Here is a 17,220-nt window from a genome sequence, read left to right on the forward strand (position 1 = left end):
CACTGTGTGTTAGAAACTGCTAGTCGCTCAAGATCCAGAAGTAAATAAGACATCCACAGTCCCTATTTGGGGGGTTAACTGGCTAATGAGATGTTGGTTAAGGTTTTCTGGATACAAGCAACAGATATGAGCCTACGTAAATTAGATAAAAAGAAAAGTGTTGGAAGAATACTGGAATGCCAAGAGGCTTGAGACACAAACAGGTCAGCTATTCTTCTGGAAGGCTGGAACCCAGAATGGTTCCCACAAGAGTTGCCAAGACCCAAGCCCCACTTCTGGATTCTCTTAAACTCTCTCTGGGCTGGGGACCTGGCTTAAGTAGCTTTAAAATTTCTCCTAATGATTCGGATTTGTAAACATGGTTGATAACTACTTCTCTGGTCTCTTCAGAAGAATGGTTTCCCTCTTTTGTCATTCTGAATTTTAGTAGAGCATGGACTCCTGATAAAGTTAGAATAAATGTTCAAAAATCTACCCAAATTCCCCAACTCTCCACCAAGTTTAACAGATGGACAACAATATGCTTCATCTTTATAGTACCTTTCCAAAGCAGCCTCAGGTTTTATCTTTAATGAGCCCTATGAAGTAGATGGCACAAGTGTTACTATTCTTCAGTAAGGAAACTGAGGCTCTGGTAACACATGTGCCCAAATACACACAGCAAGTGACTGGATAGAACAGAGACTAGAATGCAGTTCTCCAAAGGGCATTGGTTCACCAACTTGAGCATGAATAAGACACCAAGGAAATTCGTCCCATTGCGGTGCCCTTGGCTTCAAACACAGAGGTTCTGATCCAGGAAGTCTTGAGTGAAGCACAAGTACCTACATTATCACTGAAGTGATTCTGATGCATAGGGCCCAAAAATCTCAGTTGGTGAAACACCACCATGAGGAAAGCATCTTCAACCCATAGCTGTGAATATTATCCTGCCCAGAAGTGAGAAAATAGACCCACTACCTAATTCAGGATGCTTTCCCAACCTAAGGTACTTCATTTTCTTTTCCCTTCATCTTATTACCTACTAGCATTAGCTTTCTAGAAAAATAATAGTCAAACTCTAGATCAGAAATAGTGAGTTTCAGTTCAGCATGCCAAGTCTCACCAACTTGCAGTGGCTTTTTAGAGCCTTGGATTAAGAAATAAGGAGATTGGGTCAGGTTCAGCAGGAGAATATGCACTGATCAGTTAGTGGTGTCAGTCATGGACACAGTGAGGGATTCTGGCAGTCCAGCCTACCCTCTACTTAATACTCTATCCTCAGCTTTTTCTCGTTTTTCTACTTAGTATTTCTAGGAAGAGATTAGGTTCTGAGTAACAGATAATAATGATTTTTTAAAAGTGCTTCCACACTGTCCATCAACTATGGGTTCTGCTTGAGACATTCTGGATGCCATGATTCAAATATCCCCTGAAATCCATCAATGTCTGGGTAGCTGATTAAGCACCATGGACTATAACAGTGTTCCCTTTTCTGATCTTGAGGCATTTTTTTTATTTGTGTGAGCTGATGTATTACCACAATGAGGGGACTTTCTCACATTCTGCTCATGATAACGGATGAGGTGTGAAATTGATTCTGAACACCTAGGAGGGTTATGATTTATCATCATACATTAGGCCCCATGGAGCTTTACTGGATGAATCCCAACTACATGCAGAATCCAACCACACTCCCACAAAGAAGACACTTAGGAACTCAAGAAATGTTAAGTACAGCTATTTCATAGTTGGCACCCAATGAAGAGCTCACTTTCACTCGTTAAATCAACAAATATTTACTGAGCACCTAACATATCCCAGGTTCTACTTTAGGAGCTACAGACACTGCAATACACAAGAGAAACTTATCCTAAGACCCAGCTCCCCTCCCAATTATAATTAGTAAATTTAACTTACCCTCACCTTTAGGTAAACACCCACAGCCTGGTACCTGAGGATCAATACTTGAGGTGTCCTGAACTGGGTATCATTGTACAGTTTCCTGGACTGCAGATATTGGAGGAACCAACCTGATGACTAATGTTTCACCTTCAGTATTGTTACTCCCAGTACAAAGAATGGATCCATGGAAATTTCTAATGAGGTTGTCCCACATGTGAACCACTCAGGAAGTCCCTCAGTCAAGAAGAGCTTCAGGTAAAAAGCCTTAACCAAATGAGAAGTTTGTAGATATCTGCAAAGAATTTTCTCTTCTGCCAACCAATACCTAAAACCACATCCTTAGGCAGAACTGGACAAGGAAAATGGGGCGGTTCATAAGAAACACTTTAAGTTTTTGGTATATATGCTCCTAAGGCTTTGTTCTCCCACCCCAAAATTCTGCCTCTCAAGTTCAAGCCTGGGCTTCGAGCAGACACATTTTGAATAAGTACGCATTGGTAAGTTTGCTGAATCTAGAAAACATGGTCTTTAAGTTTCATTGAGATACAAGCCTGATCTCTGTCAAAATACAAGGTACAAATTCTGGTAAATGGATAGAGACCTACCCAACTGGAAATCATGCAGGCTGACTTCTAGTACTGATTTTATCTTTAATCAGCTGTGTGACTTCAGACCAGATACTCCACCTTTCTGGACCTGTGTCATCATATGCACAAAGAGGGGAGAAGGAGTAGATCATTTCTGAAGCATCTTGCTTGAGGAGCTAAGTTTATATAGCTATATTTTTTCACATTCGCAGGCCAATTTCACATACTAATTGATTAAGCCCCAGTATAAATATCACTGTTAAGAAGGTTTTTTTTTTTTACAAGAAAGTAATGCATATTTAAAATATATTTGTGTCAGATCAGCCCATTACATATTTAAATGCCTTCAGGATCCATAATTAGTCTCCTGGGGTGTTCAGTGTAGAATTTTTATAAACTCCCCAGTAACAGAGTCATCTTTGTACTATTTGTCACCTTGCCTTCTGCCTTCCCACCCCCTGTCCCATCATTTAGGTGTCCCCACAGCTGCAGTAGTCAGTCATTATCTGACTCTTACGTGGAAACTACTGGATTTCTGTGTCAATAGGGTCTGTAAATTCCTTCTCCTCATTAATGAATCCAGAGTTGTCTTTTTATCGACCTTTAACAGACAGACTTTCTGCCTAATCATCTCCATTTGATTAATATCCTCACTTTTTGTTGTTGTTGTTCTGATTGCCTGCCTCTCTATACCCCACTCACGTACACCTGCAGGCAAATACTCCCTGTGCTGATGGTTAAGACCATCACACAAGCAACAGATCAGATGGCAAACATCAAGGTTTTTAGGTCTATGGTTTCTATGGCTTCTCCATGCAGATAATCTGACATAGTAATGAATGGGACTGAAATCTGACTGTCTTGCCTATTCAAACTTGTCATGCTATCCACACGCCTATCTTTAGCCAGGTTACATGGCAAAAATTAGCAAGAGTAATTCCCTGGGAATTCTTTACCAATCCCCAGTTGCTGCAGCCAGTGTTCATCTTAGGAACGGATTCACATTTCACTACTCTTCTAGAATCACAGCGTATTCCAGCAGCAGGTCTCAAAATTGTAATGCAGTGAGAATTCCACAAAAGAGTGATGATTGTTGGCTTACTGCTTGAAGCTCCACACCCTCTCTTCCATCCCCTCTTCTATATTACCAGGTCTGGAAGCCTGCATGCCGAATGTCCCAGGTTTTCTTACCAGGGGCTTTTGGTTAGGTTGAGCCATTACAGAGCACCGGCAGCCAGAAAGGAGAAGTCACCCTGGTTCCAGCACAAGCATAGGCGGTATCTCTTCAGCAAGTCCAGCAGTAACAGTAGCAGCAAGGTACCCAACCTCCAAGGTCCCAGCACTGCCTGCATGGGCTCCAGACTAGCTGCTTCCTCCTCAACGGATCTCCCCTGATCCTTTTGAATCTTGTTCATTTACTCCTCAGCCTCAATCTCTCCTCCATTGCAGTTTCCCTGACTGGACCATAACTGATAAAGGCAACTTGTGAAGAATGCAAATCCCCTACAGAAGCACCCCTGACAATTTTGATGTGTGGTCTCAGACCATTCTTTGCCAAACACAGCTTTCAAGGGGCTACAAAAATCATCCTGTCTATACTATCATCCCTCGGGCAGTTTATCTTTAACTTCACCTTTAGGTAAAAACTCAGTCTGATTAAATATTTGGCAACCAATGCCAGTGTCTGAGGAACATCCCAACACAGCCAAGGATTTTCTTCCCCCTAATTGCTAACTTCATTCCCTCGAGGTGCAGGTATCTCTTTCCTCATATTCTTGCTTTAAAAAAAAAAAAGTTAGTGGCTGAGAAAGATTTTAAGTAAAACATTGTTTTACCCCATAGGTTAAATAACCTCAGCCAGATGGCCCCTTGGAATTAAAAAGATAAAAGCAAGAGCAAAAAAAAACAAACAAAAACTCTTTAGTATCAGATTGGTTTTGGATAAATTAGATCTACTGTATGACTTTTTACAAGTCATTAACATCTCTGAACCTCATTTTTTTCCCAACTGCTCAAGTCTGTTGTGAGAAATAAATGAAACAGAGTTTGTAAAAAGTTAATGCATTTGGTCTTGGCTTTTTCTCGAAATTTTCTCTTAATAAATAAACTGAAGTTGGTATGCATTCAAATCCCCAGATCCCAGTTTTATCAGAGCATCATGAACAAACTCTGCCATAATGATGGTTGGAAAGCACCCATACTTACGGCCACTGATGGGGAGGACCAGTGCTGAAGCCAACCACCTGCCCCTGCCCTCGGGGGAAGAGATGCCCTAGAGAACTGCTGTCTCAAGAGAAGAACCCAAAGAGGCACATTAATTCTTTCGAGTTTACCCAAGCAACAAGATGATGATTTAATACAAATTAATATTTTTTACCTAGACAACAAAGAAACAAAGGGAAAAAATTCCTATTGCCCATAATAATCATGGTCAGTGCTTTGAGTATATTCTTCCACACTCTGGGAGCTGTTCCCTTAACCTCCACTTCGACCTCTCCCAAAACCAGCCACTAGTATAAAACAAGAGAACAATGTAGAGGAGACTCTAGAACTCAAAGGTAAAATGGAGGGAGATTACATCACACACTCCACAGAAGACACTTCTAATTTCCCTCATTAGATCTCTCGGTCCTTTCAAAGTCCTTCCTGGGCTGTACCTTGGTCAGGCAAGGAGGAAATCAAGAAGAAAGGTAAGAGGGAGGCCAAGGAAGAATGCAGAGTTTCTTGACCCTTCCTATTATACCTAATGTCCAGCCTTGTTAAATCTTGCCTTCCTCCACAATATTCCTTTATTATTGGGAACAAAGTAGCAACAAAATTATTAGGATTTTTTTTAAGATTTTATTTATCAGAGAGAGACAGAACAAGCAGGGGGAACAGCAAGTAGAGGTAGAAGCAGGCTCCCCACTGAACAAGAAGTCTAATGGGGAGCTCAATCCCAGGATCCTGGGATCACGACCTGAGCCAAAGGCAGATACTTGACTGACTGAGCCACCCAGGCACCCCATATTGTTAGGATTTTATTTTTGTTTTTGTGTCTCAGGATTCATACCCCACCCCCAATGAAAGCATTTATTTTTAGCTAAGTGGACTCCCCAAGAGATCCTAATGAATGGAGTTGCCTCCAATAACATGAGTGTATGCATGCAATATTTTATAGCCAAAATCCCATAAACACAATTAGGACTGTACCTATATACACATGGGATATAAACATAGGGTCATTAATCTCATGTACTCTATCACAAACTTCTCTGTCAGTAAGTATCCTTTTACATTTTCAAAGCTGTATGGTATCTTACAAGGTATGCATTAAGTAGTTCTTCATTGTTGGATACCAGTTTCTTAATATTAGAAATTAAGGAAAAAAGTATTCTTGTTCCATCTTTCTCACCTGCCCAGTTATTCCCTTAGGATATAGACTTGAGGAGGAATAGCAGAGTCAAAGGTAGATAATATGCACATTTAAAGCTTTGATGTATTTTGCCAAATTGTTCTTCAGGGCTAGTCTAGTGGATATCCCATTGAAGACATGAGAGAGTGTTCGCAAGAGGGGATTTGTGAGCCCCAAATGGAATCTAAGAAGAAAGTCCATGTCAAAAAGCCTGGAGGCCTCCCCCTGAATCCTGGTGCTTTATTTTTTTTCCTTCAAACAGGCAGGCCTCCTCACTGCCTGCTTTGTAGCCTTTGAACATCACTGCCTATAATTCTTAGCTCTTGCCTCTTCCCTTTCTACCTCCTCCTTTGTGCTTTCTCAAGCAGTTAATGTAACAACTCTTACAACAAATTTTTCATTTAGTTTTTTGTAAGAGATTTTATTTATTTGACAGAGAGGGAGATCACAAGTAGGCAGAGAGGCAGGAAGAGAGAGAGGGGGAAGCAGGCTCCCTACTGAGCAGAGAGCCGATTCAGGGCTCAATCTTAGGACCCTGAGACCATGAACTGAGCCTAAGGCAGAGGCTTAACCCACTGAGCCACCCAGGCACACTTCATTTACTCTTAATGCTAACTTATACTAGCACGCAGCATGTTGGCCCTATGTACAGACAGCTGTTACTGCAATACTCCTGCAAAACATAACATTCCAAAACTCAACTTGTAATAGCAATTATTTATTGTTCACAGGCCAGCAGGTTGTTTCAGGTGTTAGGACAGCTACACTTGGCTCTGGCTTCAGGACAGTTTCGATCTAATCCATTGGTCTCACTCTGAGTTCAGGATAAAGGAACAACGGCAATCTGTACCATGTGCATCTCAGAAAGACCTGCAAACTATTAATTATGCCCACATCCCATTGACCAGAACAAGCCACATGGCCAAGCCCAACATGAATAGAACTAGGAAATATACTCCTTCCACCCAAAGCACTGCAGGATTACATGGCAGAAAGAGTAAAGTTGTGAGGATAATTGAATCTATCACATCATGTCAATTGTTAAAATACCAAAACACATCCAGGGTGGTCAGAGAGAAATTCCCTACTTACTAAGATTACAAACCACCTAATAACCTTGCCCAGCTGTGGTTACAGAAGCAAGCAGTGAGGCCTAATAACAGTGCCATAATTGATGTGGGTAGCCCCTTGCAACTATGTAACAAGGAGTGGGGGTGAAAGCAATGCTGTATAGCTCCACCCACTACCCTGCAGAGAACCAGCACTGGTGAGGACATCAAAGCAGACAGTATAGTCAACCAGTGCCTCTGTCTCTACCTTCAAGGGTCAAGGCCATATGGAAACTGTTGGCATCTAGGAACGTACTATCCCCTGACTCACTGACAATGTTCCTCACCATCTACCTACTACAGCAAGGTATAGAACTGTGGGAACTTAACTACTGTCCATTTTGTGAAAGTCTTTGATGGAATACTCATGTCAAATCATGGTTCAGACAGGTATTGAGCCAACAGAAGCTTTATTGAAAGTGCACAACAGAAATTTAAAATTTAGAAAAGGAAAGAACACTACCAAACTCATATTCACAAGGCCAGCATTTCTCTGACATGAAAGCCAGATAACGACACTACAAGAAAAAATTACAGGCTCATCACCTGATGAACAGACATGCAAGAACCCTCAACAAAATATTAGCAAACTGAATTTGACAGTACATTAAAAGGACCATACACCATAATCAAGTGTGATTTATTCCAGGGATCCAAGGATACTTCAACATCCACAAATCAATATGTTACACTCTATTAACAAAAATCAAGGATAAAAAATCTTATGGTCATCTCAAATACACAAAAGGCATTTGACAAAATTTAAGATGCTTTCATGAAAAAATACTCTCAAAAAACTAGGCATAAAGGGAATATACTTCAACGTTAAAAAATTCCTATAGGAAAAGTCTACAGCTAACAGCATACTCAATCAGGAATAAGACAAGGATGCCCATTCTCACCACTACTAATCAAAACAGTACTGAAAAGTCCTAGGACAGAGCAATTAGGCAAGAAATAAAAAGCATCTAAATCAGAAAGGAAGAAGTAAAATTTTCTCTATTTGCAGAAGACATGATATTATAAGTAGAGAACTAAAGACTTCACTTAAAAACTGTTAGAATATGTGAATTTGATCAAGTTGCAAGATACAAAATACACAGAAATCAATTGCATTTCTACACATTGATAATGAACTACCAGAGAAAAATTACAAAAACAATCTCGCAATAGCACCAAAAGGAATAAAGTACTTAAAGTGAAAGATCTGTACACTGAGAACTAGGACATTGATGAAAGAAACTGAATATGCAAATAAATGGAAAGATACTCTGTGCTCATGGATTGGAAGAATGTTGTTAAAATGTCCATACTACCCGAAGCAATCTATAGATTCAATTTAATCCCTATCAAAAATTCCAATGGCATCTTTCATAGAAATAGGAAAAAATCCTAAGCTTATTATGGAAGCACTAATGATCCCAAATTCCCAAAGCAATTTTGAGAAAGAAGAACAAAGCTAGAGACATCTACTCCCTGATTTTCAACTATATTACAAAGCTATAGTAATCAAAACCACACATACACACACACACACACACACACACAAAATAGAATAGAACCAAGAGCCCTGAAATAAATATACTTATTTGATATATATGATATATATATAGTCAATTAATTTATCACAAAGAAGTCAAGTATGTACAACAGGGAAAGGATAGTTTGTTCAATAAACGGTGCTGAGAAAATGATAGCCACATGCAGAAGAATGAAATTGGACCCTTATCTTACAACATACACAAAAACCAACTTGAAAAAAAAAAAAAAACAACTCAAAATGGATTAAAGACTTAAACCTAAAACCTGAAATCATAAAACTCCTAGAAGGAAACTATAGGGGATAAGCTTCTTGACAGCAATATTCGTGGTGATTTTTTGCATTTGGCACCAAAAACAAAGACAATGGCAAAAAAAAAAAAAAAAAAGCAAAACTACATCAAATTAAAAATCTTCTGCACAGCTAAAGGAAACCATCAACAAAATTAAAAGGCACTGAATGGGAGAAAATATTGGCAAACCAAATATCTGATGAAAGGTTAATACCTAAGATATATAAAGAACTATAACTCAATAGCAAAAGATGAACAACCCAATTTAAAAATGTGTAGAGGAACCGAATAGACATTTTTCCCAAGGACACACAAATGGTCAACAGGTATATACAAAAAGGTGTTCAACATCAGTCATTAGGAAAATGCAGATCAAAAGATAATGAGATCACCTTACACCTGTTAGAATGAATATCATCAAAAAGAAATATTGGTGAAGATGTGGAGAGAGGGGCACTCCTATACATTGATATATACACAATTGTGGGAATGTTAATGGGTGCAGTCACTATGGAAAATAGTATGGAGTTTCCTCAAAAAAAAAAAAATTAAAAACAGGACTACCAGATGATCCATCAACTCATTTCTGGGCATATATCCAAAAGAAATGAAAGCAGGATCCTGAAGAGTCATCTGCACTTCCATATTCATTGCAGTATTATTCACAATAGCTGACATATGGAAACAACCTAAGTGTCAGTCAACAAATGAATGGATGGACATTAAGAGCATAATGCTAGGTAAACTAAGTCAGACAGAAAGAAAAAGTCAAGTTCTGTGATATCACTTACGTGTAGAATCTAAAAAAAACAAAAACAAAAACAAAAGCTGAATTCATAGAAAGGAGGCTAGAATGGTGGTTAGGAGGAGCTGGGGGTTGGAAGAAAAAGGAGATATTGGTAAAAGAGTAAAAACTTCCAATTATAGGAGGAAAAATATACAGCATAGTGATAATGGTAATACTGTGTTTATACACTTGAAAGCTTCTAAGAGAGTAGTCTTAAATGTTATTACAAAACAAGAAATGGTGATTTTTTTCTTCCAAGTTTTTATTTAAATTCCAGTTATACAGTGTAATATTAGTTTCAGTTGTAGAATTTAGGGATTCATCACATACATACAATACCCAGTGCTCATCACGAGTGCCCTCCTTAATCCCCATCACCTATTTCACCCATCCCCCCAGTCCCCTCCCTCTAGTAACAATCAGTTTGTTCTCTATAGTTGTTTCTTGGTAATTATGTAATGCAATTGAAGGGTTAGTTAATGCTAGAACATAATCAGTTCATAATATGTAGGGTATCAAATCAACACCTTGTACATCTTAAACTTACAGAGTTTTGCCTATTATATCTCAATAAAGCTGGAAAAAACTCAACAAGTAATTTGGAAAGTAGAGTAATTTAACCAATGATATGAACTACAATTTATATCATTTACCAAGCAGTTTTTAGAAATATATAGTACATCAACTAAAAGGAATTTTAAAACTTAGATTTTTTTATATTTTAAATTATCCAACAAGTTATTAATTATTTCGAGCATCACCTCTGCCTGCTTCAGGACAGCAGCCTCATAATCTTATTCTTGTACTTCTCTCTCCTACTAGACTAGAACCCATTCCACTGCCCACCCAGAAGGCAGGGATGCCTTCCCTCTGGTCAGAAAATCAGCATGTTATCACAAAGGAAGTGTCTGTAAATACCTCAATCAGGGACCCCTCAGTGGCTCCGTTGGTTGGGCAACTGCCTTCAGTTCAGGTCATGATCCCAGGGTTCTTGGATCGAGTCCCTCTGCGGCTCCCTCTGCTTGTGCTCATTCTTTCTGTCAAATAAATAAAATCTTAAAAAATAAAAGTAAATAAGTACCTTAATCACAGACTCGATCATCTAGAATGGACCTTGGAGATCACATCCAGGTTTCACTTTACACCTAGGAAAGTTGGGATCTGGGCACAGGACCAGACCTGTGCAAGAACAGGCAACCATCAGGACCCAGATCTCCTGGTTCTCCTCAAGAAGTCACCCTGAAGCATAAGGGCCAAGAACTTACATAAGGGCCAAGATGTGGGCTCGGGTACCAGCTTTGCCACTTACCACCTGTGTGACCTTAATTGTTTAGTTTCTCCCAGCCTCTGTTTCCTCATCTGCAAATTTTCGATACTCCTACCTCCTCAGGTTGTTGAGTCAATTAAACTGTATGTGTCCTAAGCTCTCATTATCATTATAGCTTTAATGACTACCCTAGGGAAGTCTCTTATTTTCTCACCATAATCCAAATAGTCCTCTCCTCAGAACCCACAGCTACCAAAACACATGAAAAGGAAGGAAGTGGGAAATGGAACAAGATGACAATGGACTCTAGCTTGTATGGATACACAAAGGAATACAAAGGGCCTTGATTTTAATATGCTGGCTCCAGTGTCAGGGTGGCTCTAGGGCACCATCCTAGGGTCTGGATTACTTACAGAACTATGCTAGAGAAAGAAGACCAGCATTTAGGTAGCTCAAAGCAGCCTGTCTCAGGACCTGAGAAAGCCAGATTTTGGGTCAGCAATATCTTATACACTCACTATTGGTTGAGGGCACTTCTCACCAACAGCTTTGTAGATTGAGGTCAGAACTCATTACTTGCAAAACATCATCAATAAAACTAAATTTAAAAAATTATAGAATTTGTAAAATTCACTTTGAATTAAAATAAAAAATAAAACTAAAATATAAAAAAAAAATTAAAATCTGATCCTCTCAAGGGATCAGATAGCATCATTTCCAGTCATCACTGATGGAGCCAATCCTTTGACAACTGCCTTTTGACTCTCATTAGCAGATAGGCCTGCCATTGGGTAAAGGACCTCTGGGACTTCCTCCTTACAGTGTCAGAAATTCATTCATGATTGAGAACACAAAACTATAAAGCACGAAGATAGAGAACTTTCCATTACCATCCCAATAAGAACCTTTTAAAAAACATATAATAACTATTATAGCTAACATTTATTGAGCACTTAACTACGTGTCAGGTGCAGTACAAAGCTTTTTAGTGAACAGTCGGACTGAATAGCACACTGAAGTGAGTACTGCTATTATTCCTATTTGGGGGTAAGGAAACTAAAGACCTAGTAATGCTAAATGACGTGCCCAAAGGCAGAGGAGCATGAAATGGATAAAGATTTAATTGCTGGTAGTCTGAGCCCCCCAGAGCACTACCCTTAACCACTGCCCTGCTCTACTCACTTTACCTTTTTGAGGCCATGTTTCACCATGGTTCCCAATACTGGTCCAGGACTAAGAATATCTTTTTTTCAAGCTAAGCTCATTGGAGGTCAAGTTGTGTGACCTTGGCCACACCATCTCTTTCTCTACAGCTCTACCTCACATCAGGTAAATTAAGCAGAGGGTGAGACCAGGTAATGCTGAATATCCCTTCCCGCCCTGAAAATTAAGATGGTAAATGCTTTCCCAACATCATGTTATATTCCAAGTTTTACTCTCTTTTTTGCTAACTAAAGAGCATTAAAGGAGGAAAAAAGAAAAGCAGAGGCTATAAAAGTATGTTTATTAACTAATATAGGGAAATGAAAAGGCAGCCCAGGGGATTCTATTTATATCTCCCTCGAGGATTATGCCTTAATCTCTACTATTTGATTTTTTTAATGCATTTATTCAGAGCTGAGACCTGTAGGGGGCTCTTTAAGTCTGGCACTGAATGAAATAATTCAATTAAAATAGGCTTGAGGCTTTTGCAAGGTATTAAACTCCCTGAAGAGATTTAGGACTTGATCAGGGCTGCTTCAGCACCAGGGCTGAGGACACCACAGAAAAATATAAGTGGGACTTAGTCACAGGGGTTTCTGGAACATTGAAGGAATCATCCCAAGCTGCTTGGAAAGGGGTTTGTCAGAGCAGAAGGGGTAGCTCAGGGAAAATAAACTGTGCCTAAAAGATTCCCAACAGTTCACTGGAGTCTAACATTACCTTGGATAAAACCTATCCTTACCTAGCAGAAAATGAAATCTAGTAACCACCATTCACAGTACCATTCATCGAGCACTCTCTATAGCCTAGGCAGGATACTGACCTAAGTACTTTTCACACATTTGTTAATACAGTCTTCATAACTGTAGGAGGTTAAAAAATCATCAAGCCCAAATGGATAAAGATGGAGGTATATATACAATGGAACATTAGTCAGCCATCACAGAGAATGGAATCTTCCCATTTGCAGTGAGGTAGATGGAGCTGGAGAGTATTTTGCTAAGTGAAAGCAGTCAGAGAAAGACAAAATACCATATGATTTCACTCATCTGTGGAATTTAAGAAACAAGACAAATGACGTGAGGGGAAAAAAAGAGGCAGACCATAAAACAGACTCTTAGCTACAGAGAACAAACTGAGGATTGCTGGAGAGGAGGTGGGCAGGGGGATGGCTCAAGTGGGAGAGGGGGAGGAGGAGTACACCTGCCGTGATGAGCACGGAGTGTTGTATGCAATTGCTGAATCACTACATTCTACGCCTAAAACTAATATTACACTGTATGTTAACTGGAATTTAAATAAAAACTGGAAAAAAATCATCAAGCTCATTTTATAGATGAGAAAACTGAGAAGCCAAATAATGCCAGGACTTGCCCAAGTTTACGCAGTTAACCAGTCACACACTAAAACCCTGGTCTGTGGTGCCAAAACCAGTGCTCTCCAGCACTATGCCACTTAAAGTGCAAGTAGCAGGAAACTGAACCAGGAGAAACACAGGTTTACAAAAAAAATAGAGACAGTCTCTTTCCTCAGGTGCACACAACCTGGTCAGCAAACATCACTTGAGATCCAAACTTGAGAACAGGGAGAGAGGACAACAATACAGAAAGAGGATGATAAGAAGGGGACATAGTGAGGACATTCACAGTCTTGGATCTGCCCAAGACTGACTCACTTAGCCACTTTTTTTTTTTTAACTCACTACTAAAATTCTGACTCCAATTCCAACGTGTAGGGGGTTTTTTCCCCCACCAAAGAACTCTCCAAGGTCAGCTGAGTGTCCCGTAACTTTACTCCATTCTGACACTACTTACCCAGCTACATTACCCAGCTACAACATTGGATTTCACAGGTTAAGGGCTCAGTTCCACAAGACTGTGCCCCCACATTCACTTCAGATACAAGCACAGATTTTCTGACCTACCAGATATAGGCTGGAAATTCCAACGACCCTCACCTTATTTTCAAACAACTTGCTAGAGCAGCTCATGGACCCTGAAGAAACATTTTGCTTACTAGATTGCCAGTTTATTACAAATGATGATAACTCAGGAACAGCCTGCTGGCAGAGATGCATGGGACAAGGTATAGAGAAGGGGTGAAGACCCACCATGCATTCTCAGCAAGCCACCTCTCCTTACTTCTCCATCATGTTTAGCAGCTCAGAGGCTCTCGGAACCCAGAGCTTTGGGGTTTTTATGAAGGCTTCATTACACAGGCACAAATGATTGATTAACTCATTGGCCATTAGTGATTGAATTCAATCTCCAGGCCCTTTCTGCTCCCTGGAGGTCAGAGATCTGAAACTGAAAGTTTGAGCCTCTAATCAGATGGTTGGTTCTTCTGGCAACCAGCCCCCATCCTTAAGTGCCATCCAATGTCATTTCATTAATAAAATGAAAGACACTTTTGTCACTCTTATCACAGGAAACTCCAAGGCTTTTAAGACCACTATGCCAGAAATGGAAACAAAGACCAAATGCCTATTTACTATAAATCACAGTCTTGCCACTGGGCATCCCATGCCATTAGGAATTGTGCCTTTCTTCCCCAGTATCTAGCACCTAGATTTTGTTTGGAGGAAGCAAGAATACTTAAAGGAGAAAAGAGGATATACAAAATGAAGTAAGCCAAAAAATAATTAATCTCAACCCTAAATCTAACCATTCTCCTTGGGGGGGGGGGTAAGGTAGGGGAGCAGAGCAGGACAGGGGTACTCAGAACAGGTAGGGTCCAGGATGCCTACTTATGAGAGGAGAGAACTCTCTAACAGCCTGAGATATAAGGGAAGCCATTTTATGTTTCTAAGTCAACATGACTGTACATAAACTTTGCTTAAAATAAAAACCCTGATTTATGGTCCACTGTGCACCTGCTTTGTAAATGAGCAGCCTTAAGGAAAACCATCTTGTCCTCAAGATATCAATCAGTGCTCCTACTCCTTGCATTCTTTGTGTTAAAACTTGTGATTCCTGCCTACATACTAACGTATACTCTTTTGAGCTCGTATAAGATGTAAAACGTATGTAACTCCATGGAAACTGTTCATTCTCCAGAACATTTTCTTCCCCGTGAAGACCTGTTTCCCGGGGAAGGTGTCCTAACAGGCTCGAACAAAACTCTTTCTTACTTTTAAAGATTCTAGAAGGTTGGTTATTTTGCGTAAATGCTGTCTGGTCAGTTGCAGGAAATGCCAACAGCTGAAATGCCCACTCTAAATTGCTACCCTCAGATCATACTTAGGAAAGTGGAGTGCGCATTAGAATCGACGGGGGAGCATATTAGGCCACAGGTTGCTGATCTACCCCCAGAGGTTCTGATCAGGAATTTGCATTTTTAACTAATTCCCAAGTGATACTAATGCTGGTTTAGGGTCTACCAAGAAACCTTCATTGCATATTAGAATCACCTGGGAGCTTATAAAAACACCCAGAATCCCTGGAGATGGGACTAAATCATGTATACTTTTTTAAAGATTTTGTTTATTGATTTACTTACTTACTTAGTTGACAGCACAAGTGGAGGGAGCGGCAGGCAAAGAGAGAGGGAGAAGCAGGGTGCCTGACACGGGGCTAATCCCAGGACCCCGGGATCTTGACCTGAGCAGAAGGCAGACGCCTAACCGACTAAGCCACCCAGGTGCCCCTAAATTATGCCTATTTTTTAAAACCTAGGACTAGGTGATTCCAATGTGCAGCCAAACCAGGGAGTTAGTAATGTAGAAGTATTATTTGAAATTCATGGGCCTGAAATTCATACCCATAAGATAACAGCAAATACTTATTGAACAGTTAGCATGCAATAGTCACTCCACTGAGTACATTACTGCATGGTCTCATTCAATCCACACTGGAACCTTTCAGGTAGGGACTATTATTCCCATTCTACTAATAAGGAGAGTGAGTGAAATTAAGTGATTTGTCCTGGGCTACAAACTGGTAGGTGACAACCTGGCAATCCAGCTCAGGTCTCCATCTGTGCAGACTCAGAACCACGAGACCACTAAATTTAGCCCCTTCCCCAAACCACTCGGGGCTCTGGTCTCTGCCTTAAATCTTCAGTATTTGGTTGAATCCAGATGCCGACAATCTAAGCTGGAACAGCTAGAATCAACTTCATGTTTGGCATCATTTACATGGGTGATAGATAGATAAGCAGATACAGATCTGTATTCATAGATACATATATGAATAAACAGATGCCAGTCACAGAATGGTTGTTTTCCTGAATTCAATCCTTTTCTAAACCCAGCTACCGCTCTATTTATAGTCCTTCAGTGGCACTTCCAAAAAAAGTTCAAACTCCAAATACAGTGTATTCAAGGCCCTTTCACGATAGAGCCCCTGCCTGGGACTCTGCAGCCCCTCACCCCTCCTCCTCACTTCTCACTGTCTACTCTCAACTTGGTCAAGATTCTTCTTTCTCCTTCCTCCCTCCCTATCTGTGTGGAGAACTTCTACTGATCCTTTAAAACTCAGGTCAACTATCCCTGCTAATCCAAAATCCTTCCCCATAGCCCTTCCTGGAGAAATCAGAGCAGCACATGTATCACATTCCATTTTTCCTTATTACTATTTCTCATTCCCTATAGGCTTAATCAATCCACTGAATTTCCAAGAGATCTTTGGAAAAAGATCCTGGCTCTGTCCTGAGAATGAGACTTTCCCTAAAGACCCTTCCAGTGGACTGTACTCTCTCCCGTACACTAGGGCTGCAGATGGGGTATTACCCTTTTTCCTTTCTTCCAGACTACTAGCCTCCCTTTCTCAGTAAAACCCCTGTGGCTTTGAATCTCCTGTTATCAGATTACACCACCCAACACCCTTCCTTTGTATAGTCCCAGTCCCTAGCTCACAACTTTGTTCCTAGAATATTTAGTCCCTGGCTTGCCAGTTTCTTCCTCCAAGCTCAGATTCCCTGGTCCATTGTTAACCCTCTTGCCCAATCCCCTGGCCTCTTCCCGCTGTCATACTGGCTAAACAACACCTCTCTCAATGAGAACCAAGTCTCTGCCTGCTCTGCACCCACACCCTGGGAGCTGAAAGGAGCTGGAGAGAAATAGAACCCTGTCAACTGTAAAATCTTGACCATATTCCTCAAGCAGCAGAGTCCATAAATCCTTCTATCCTCCTAGATGATTCTTTCAAGACTTTTCCC

At 40.3% G+C, this 17,220-nt stretch overlaps 1 long non-coding RNA gene across 1 annotated transcript in view; it reads right to left on the bottom strand.

The window, feature by feature from the left end:
- Positions 1-10,604, bottom strand: part of LOC116586753 — a 48,645-nt gene extending 38,041 nt beyond the window's left edge. The window contains exon 1 of the long non-coding RNA XR_004284137.1: positions 10,512-10,604. This is a non-coding gene — a long non-coding RNA (uncharacterized LOC116586753). The remainder of the gene's footprint in view (positions 1-10,511) is intronic.
- Positions 10,605-17,220: the final 6,616 nt, after the last annotated feature.

The sequence above is a fragment of the Mustela erminea genome, chromosome 3 (assembly GCF_009829155.1).
Source record: "Mustela erminea isolate mMusErm1 chromosome 3, mMusErm1.Pri, whole genome shotgun sequence".
NCBI lineage: Eukaryota > Metazoa > Chordata > Mammalia > Carnivora > Mustelidae > Mustela > Mustela erminea.